A 6,363-nucleotide genomic window follows, 5' to 3' on the forward strand; every position below is an offset into this window, starting at 1 on the left:
TCAGGCTCTTTGCTGACAGCTCAGAGCCTGGAGCCTGCTTCATATTCTGTGTCTCCCTCTCTCTCTGACCCTCCCATGCTCATGCTGTGTGACTCTCTCTCAGAAATAAATAAAACATTAAAAAAAAAAAAGAATACACACATCCCGGGTGGTCCAATACTTCCTAACATTCTACTGCCTTAATAGCTCTCGAGTTTGTTCTCTCTTCCTCCCTATCACCTTAACCTTGGCTGCAGCCATCATTACCTCCATCCACCCTGGACTTCCTGCTATCACTTCCCACCGAGTTCCTACGCTACCCATCTTATGCCCCTCCAATGCATTCTCTATACCATAGCCTGAATCTGAAATGCCTATGTGTATCTGTCTTCCCAGTAGAAATCCTTTCACTGCTGAACAAAGCTGGAGGCATCGCGTTTCCTGATTTCAAATTATATTACAAAGCTGTAGTAATTAAAACAATACAGTACTGGCATAAAAACAGACACGTATGCCCGTGGAACAGAGTCGAGAGCCCAGAAATAAACCCACACGTATATGTTTAACTGGTCTTTCACAAGAGTGTCAAGAATGCACAGTGAAGAAAGAACAGTGTCTTCAATCCACAGTGTTAATGAAACTTGATATTCACATGAAAAGAGTAAAACTCAACCTTCACCTTACACTATGCACGAAAATCAAAATGGGCTGGACTGACACATACACTGGAGCTGAAGAACGCCTAAAATAATAAATAGGGAAAAAGCTCTGGACACCGGTCTTGGCACTGAGTTTTTTGGATATGACACCAAAAAGTGCAGGCAACCAAAGCAAAAAATAAACAAGTGGATGACATCAAATTAACAGGCATCTGCATCACAAAGGAAACAGTCCACAGAGTGGAAAGGCAACCTACAGACAGGGAGGGTATGTACAGACCTGATAAGGGGCTCGTATCCAAAATAACACATGGAACTCCTACAACTCAACAGCAGAAAACCCTCCAAATAACCCAACCTCAAGGGGCCTGGGTGGCTCAGTCAGTTAAGCATCCAGCTCCTGATTTTGGCTCAGGTCATGATCTCATGGTTCATGAGTCTTCTGAGCCCCCACATTGGGCTCTGGGCTGTCAGTTGCAGGATTCTCTCTCTCCGCCCTTCCCTCTATCTCTCTCTCAAAATAAATTGAAAAAAAAAAAACACAAAAAAATAATCCAATCAAAAAACAGGCCAAAAAACATAAACTGACCTATTTCCAAAGAAGGGCCATTCGTATGTCTTCCTACCTGTCTTCTGTGGGTACATGAAAAAGTGTCCAACATCGCTCATGATCAGGGAAATGCAAATCAAAACTATAATGAGATATCACTTCACACTTGTTAAAATGACTATTATTTTAAAAAAATTAAGGTAAGGGTTGATGAGGAGGTAAAGAAACGGGAACTTTGGAGCCCTGTTGGTGGGAAAGTAAATTGGTATAGCCATTATGGAAAACAGCATGAAGGCTTCTCAAAAGATTAAAAATGGAATTACCCTCAGCAATCTCGCTTCTCACTGTATGCCCAAAGGAATTTCAATCAGGACCTCTCAGTGATACCTACACTCACCATAGCATTAGTCATAGTAGCCAAGATACGGAAACAAACTAAACGTCCATCAGTGTCTAAATAAGTAAAGGATATGTGGCCTATACATACAGTGGTCTATTCCTCAGTCTTTTTTTTTAAAATTTTTTTAATGTTTTATTTATTTCTAGGAGAGAGAGAGAGAGAGACAGTGTGAGCAGGGGAGGGTCAGAGAGAGAGGGAGTCACAGACTCTGAAACAGGCTCCAGGCTCTTAGCTGGCAGTCAGCACAGAGCCCGACGCGGGGCTCGAACCCACGAACCGTGAGATCATGACCTAAGCAAAAGTCGGACGCTTTACTGACTAAGCCACCCAGGCGCCCCTCCTCAGTCTTAAAAATAAGGAAATCCTGCTATTTTTGACAATATGAATAGATCTGACATCACGCCATGTAAAATAAGCCAGGCACAGAAAGATAAATACTATACGATCTCGCTTGAATGTGGAATCTAAAACAGTCAAACTCACAGAGGCAGAGGGTAAGACCAGTGGTTTTCAGAGGCTGGGGATGGTCAAGGGGCACAAAGTTGCAGTTATGCAAAATGAATAAGATCTGGAGATCCAAAGCACAGCATGGTGATGACAGGTAACTGTACTGTACCGGATACTTGAAATTCGCTAAGTGATCTCATCACATCTGATTTTAGTTTTACAAAGAGCTGCCATGTACAGAATAGACTGGCAGGGGTGGGCAGAGGTGGAGGTAGGCATGTCATTCAGAGCCTGGTGTATTAGTCCAGGTGAGAGATGAAGGGCTTGAACCAGAGTGATTGTTGTAAGGACAGAAAGAAAGCCTTGAGGGTCACCCATGACCTCTCCTTCCCCTTGACCTGCACCAATGGTCAAAAGTGTTCATTGATATTTCTCTCATAAATGATACAGCATGTTCATTTATCTGATGCTTCTCCCTCTCTCCCTCCTCAGTATTCCTTCTCTATTTCCTGTCCATCATGCAGACAGGGAGAGTCATCCCAACCCTCACTGCCTAAACTCAATCATGTTGTATCTGCAAAGTGTCCTAAGATGCCACCATGTTTCTCAGCCGACCCATCTTCTTGAGTCCAACCTCTACTCTGCAGCTAGGGAGAGTGTTCTGCCCAACTCCAAACCTTCCCCATGGCTCCCCTGACCTTAAGTTTGGAGCACAAGCTCCTTAGTGTGGCTCCTGAAACCCTCAAAGATGTGGCCCCTTATTACCTCCCCAGCCTCAATGGACTCTATTCCATTCCTTGTGTTCCAGTCCTGCACATCCATCTCATGTCTTTGCTACCTCTTGCTTCCAGGGATTTCCACATTACTTCCTCCTCCTGATGGCCCTTCTCTCCAGTCTCCACCAAGCTACATGGAGCAGATCCCTGTCTTGTTCACAGTTGGCCCTCAGGTCCGAGCATGCCAAGTGGCACACAGCAGACCACTGACTCAGATTTCCTGAACTGGGCACACCACAGTGCCTGTCCATGCAGACCAGAGGTGGAAGGCCACAGGAAAGGGTCCTGGCCTGTGGTGTCAGTTTCCTTTGTGGTGCTGTTATCTCGCTTGGGAATCACTCCTGAGGCAGGTGTAGAAATGATTCACGTTTGAGCAGAAACATTTGACGCTGTTGAGCACCCAGAGTCTGGGAAGGTCAGCGAGTATTAGAGATGTCTGCAAATCTCCCGCAGCTTGCTCAGGTAAGACCGCCTTCGTCCATACAGTTTCTTGTATTTTGAATGAATACAGGAGAGCATGCCCTTCCCGAGTCCCAGGATCCTCTTGAGGGCCACTGGCCTTCTAGACTGGGGAGAAGTCTAACAGAAGGGAAATATGGTGCTTATGGTGAATTAAAATGTAGAGTCAGGACAGGTGATGAATCTAGACAAAAGGACAGCCAAGAGCCATAGGTGTGTAGCTTTGGTGAAGAGAAACATAGACGAGGGTACGGAAACACTGAAAAAGTAGAGCTAGATGGAGCCATGGAAATAATCCAGGCCATTTACAGACGAAGAAACTGAGGTGACGCCCAGAGCGACAGTCCCATAAGCAGTTAGTATTGGAGCTGGAGTGAGGACTCCGTCTGCAAATCTAAATCTTTAGCTTATTCTATTCCCCCACAGTGCCTCACATGCAAAACACAGCTCTGGGTATATTAGTATTCTCTCTCTCTGTCTCCCTCCCTCCCTCTCTCTTTCTCTTTCTCTCCCTGTATGAAAGGTAGGTAAAACACAAAGAGGAAATGCATCAGGGGCATTTCAAAAAATTCTGAAACCTTCTATTATTGGCAATTATATCTATCATTTGAAAATTACAGACATCATGACACCTCTCTTACTATACACCTTCCCGATCCATCTTGAAAGGTAGCCGTTATTATAATGCTATGCAAATATGGCAAAGGGCTGATGGGGACAAAATGACTTACAGAAGGTCACACAGAGCTCACAAGCGGGAGAGCCAGAATTTCCAGCCCATCTTGTCTGGTGCTGTGTAATCAGACACAGAGATTTTACTCATTTTCCAGAACAACAACAAAAAATTAAGGAAAATAAAGAACTTATTGAGTATAGTATTTTACAGTTTATGAACTGCTTTTCCTGCACACCTCTTGATTCACTCCAAATACCAGCATCCCTGTTAGATGGGTATTATCATCCTCATTTTACAAATGAGGAAACTGAGGCATGAGGAGATCAAGTGTCGTACATCCGGGTCCCTCACAACCACATTCAACTCGAGCCTTTCTCGGTCCAGTCGATGTCCTTTTCCATAATACTAGAAATCAAGGAAGGAAATTGAAAGGAGAGAAATACATTTTGAGTTTAAAATATTCCATCAGATGTTTTCAGCAAATGCTATCTGAAGGCCATTCAACACTAGATTACAGTTATTCTAAAGTACCCACTTGAAAAAAAAATGAGCATTTTAAGGCAAAATATGTGTTTCTGCTCTCCTTCACTGTGCTTCAGTGGGCCGACCTTAATAAGGCACAACAACCCAGCAAGCATCCTTCAGACCTGCTGCACAAGCTGAGATGAGGCAAGATGGCCGGGACGGCCTCTGCACGTGGCCGTGGTGCAGGTAAGGCTTCTCCACGTACTCACCCGCTCACCAGCGCAGTCTTACGCCAGGAGCCGGGGCCCAAACCACGGTAGAATAGGCAAGGTTCCCACCCTCAGGAAGCATGAGCTCCAGAGACGGCAGACACGTGTGCAAGTGGTGACAATGTGACACAGCACCGGCAGTCACAGAGCAGGCCCCAAGTGCTGTGGGAGCGCAGAGAAGAGAGCAGGAAGGCTTCCCATCGGCAAGGGCACTGGGATCGGGTCACCAAGGGAAGAGGGAAGTGGGAAATGGCCGTTCCAGGCAGAGAGCCCTGGAGGACCAGAAGGAGGGGTATAAAAGAGCAGAGGATGGTCGAAGACAGTCCTGGCTCCTTCCAGAAAATTCTGGTTGCCTCAGCAATGATGACATCGAGCTGGAAGCATGCAGTCAAATTGGGGATACATTTGGTAAACATCTGCCATGATGGAGCAGAGTTGCGTGAAGGTGAATCTTGCCCACGAGGAGCTCTGCCCAACGTATCCATCTAACCGGCACTTAAATGAGCCCCTACTATGTGCAAATCCCTGTTTAAACTATGGGAACGCTTAGTCCAACTGCGAGGTGAGCAGACCTCGGTGTTCCTAAAGTAGCGTACTGCATTGGATGGCAAAGCTCTTGACCTTCAACATTTGTAAACAAGGATGACATGCTGTGTTGCCCCTGAGAAAGCCCTCTTTATATCTCCCTGAGTGTATCTTGGACCAGACTATAGCATTTCAACCGTGAGTCAGTGACCCATATTTCTACCCCCATTTCATTGCTGATGTCTGTTTAACGATTTGCTGATCTGAGGAAGGGCGTTTCTTCAGGGGATGATGATAATTCTTTTTATTTGCGTGGCATGTTAGGTTTCGAAAAGCCTCTCTCCACCCGTCCTCTCCATCACCCCACTCGATGGTCACAAGAGCCTGGCAAGGTACGAGAATTTAGCATCCCCATTCTACAGATGAGCGAGAGGAAATCTCAGCCAGGTGGAGCATCTCAAGGTCACACAGCAAGTGTGCGGTGAAATGAGAGCTCAAAACCATGTCTTCTGACTCCAGATCTTGTCTTCTTTTCTCTACACCTTACCATCTGCCTAGAATACAATAATACCATCCTCATTATGACATGAATCCCAGCTGAAATGCTGGTCAAATCACATCTCCGCAGGCAACATAACTACAGCATAAATTAAAAGCCCAATTAGAGAACATGGCCTTTTAACTGGGACTTACCACTGTCCCCCGAGGCTAGGATATAAAGAGAAAGCCCTACAAAAGTCAGTGGCTGCCCATCCTGGAAATTACCCAGAGACCCATTTACCCATATGCAAGAGCCTATAGGTCCACATTATTCACCTAACTTCATCTGCCTTCCCTGTGTTCTTCTGGGGCCCTGGCCCCCACGGAGTTAGGTCTGGAATCATTGCCCAAACCTCTGCCCCTCTCTCTAGCCTGCAGATGCAGTTAAGAGTCCATCCCTCTGTGTGGACAGGTGCCTCTCAGCTCTGACACATCTCTTAATAGCAGGAGCATCAGAACCTGATGAAAAACCACTGCTTCCCTAGTTCAAATAGGGAACTGAAGCAAAATTCTCTGTCTCCAAATGGGATAGTCTGCCAACAGCTAGAGCCCTGGGTGGCCAAGGGAACAAAGAGTGTTAGTATACTCGATGTTAGTCTTGTTTTGCTGGCAATAGTG

At 45.8% G+C, this 6,363-nt stretch overlaps 1 protein-coding gene across 2 annotated transcripts in view; it reads right to left on the reverse strand.

Moving 5' to 3' along the window:
- The window catches only part of FAM135B (family with sequence similarity 135 member B), a 274,520-nt gene that overhangs the window by 267,264 nt on the left and 893 nt on the right, over nucleotides 1-6,363 (reverse strand). The gene's annotated exons all lie outside the window — the stretch shown is intronic.

The sequence above is a fragment of the Crocuta crocuta genome, unplaced genomic scaffold, assembly GCF_008692635.1.
Source record: "Crocuta crocuta isolate KB4526 unplaced genomic scaffold, BGI_CrCroc_1.0 scaffold119, whole genome shotgun sequence".
NCBI classification, from domain to species: Eukaryota; Metazoa; Chordata; class Mammalia; order Carnivora; family Hyaenidae; genus Crocuta; species Crocuta crocuta.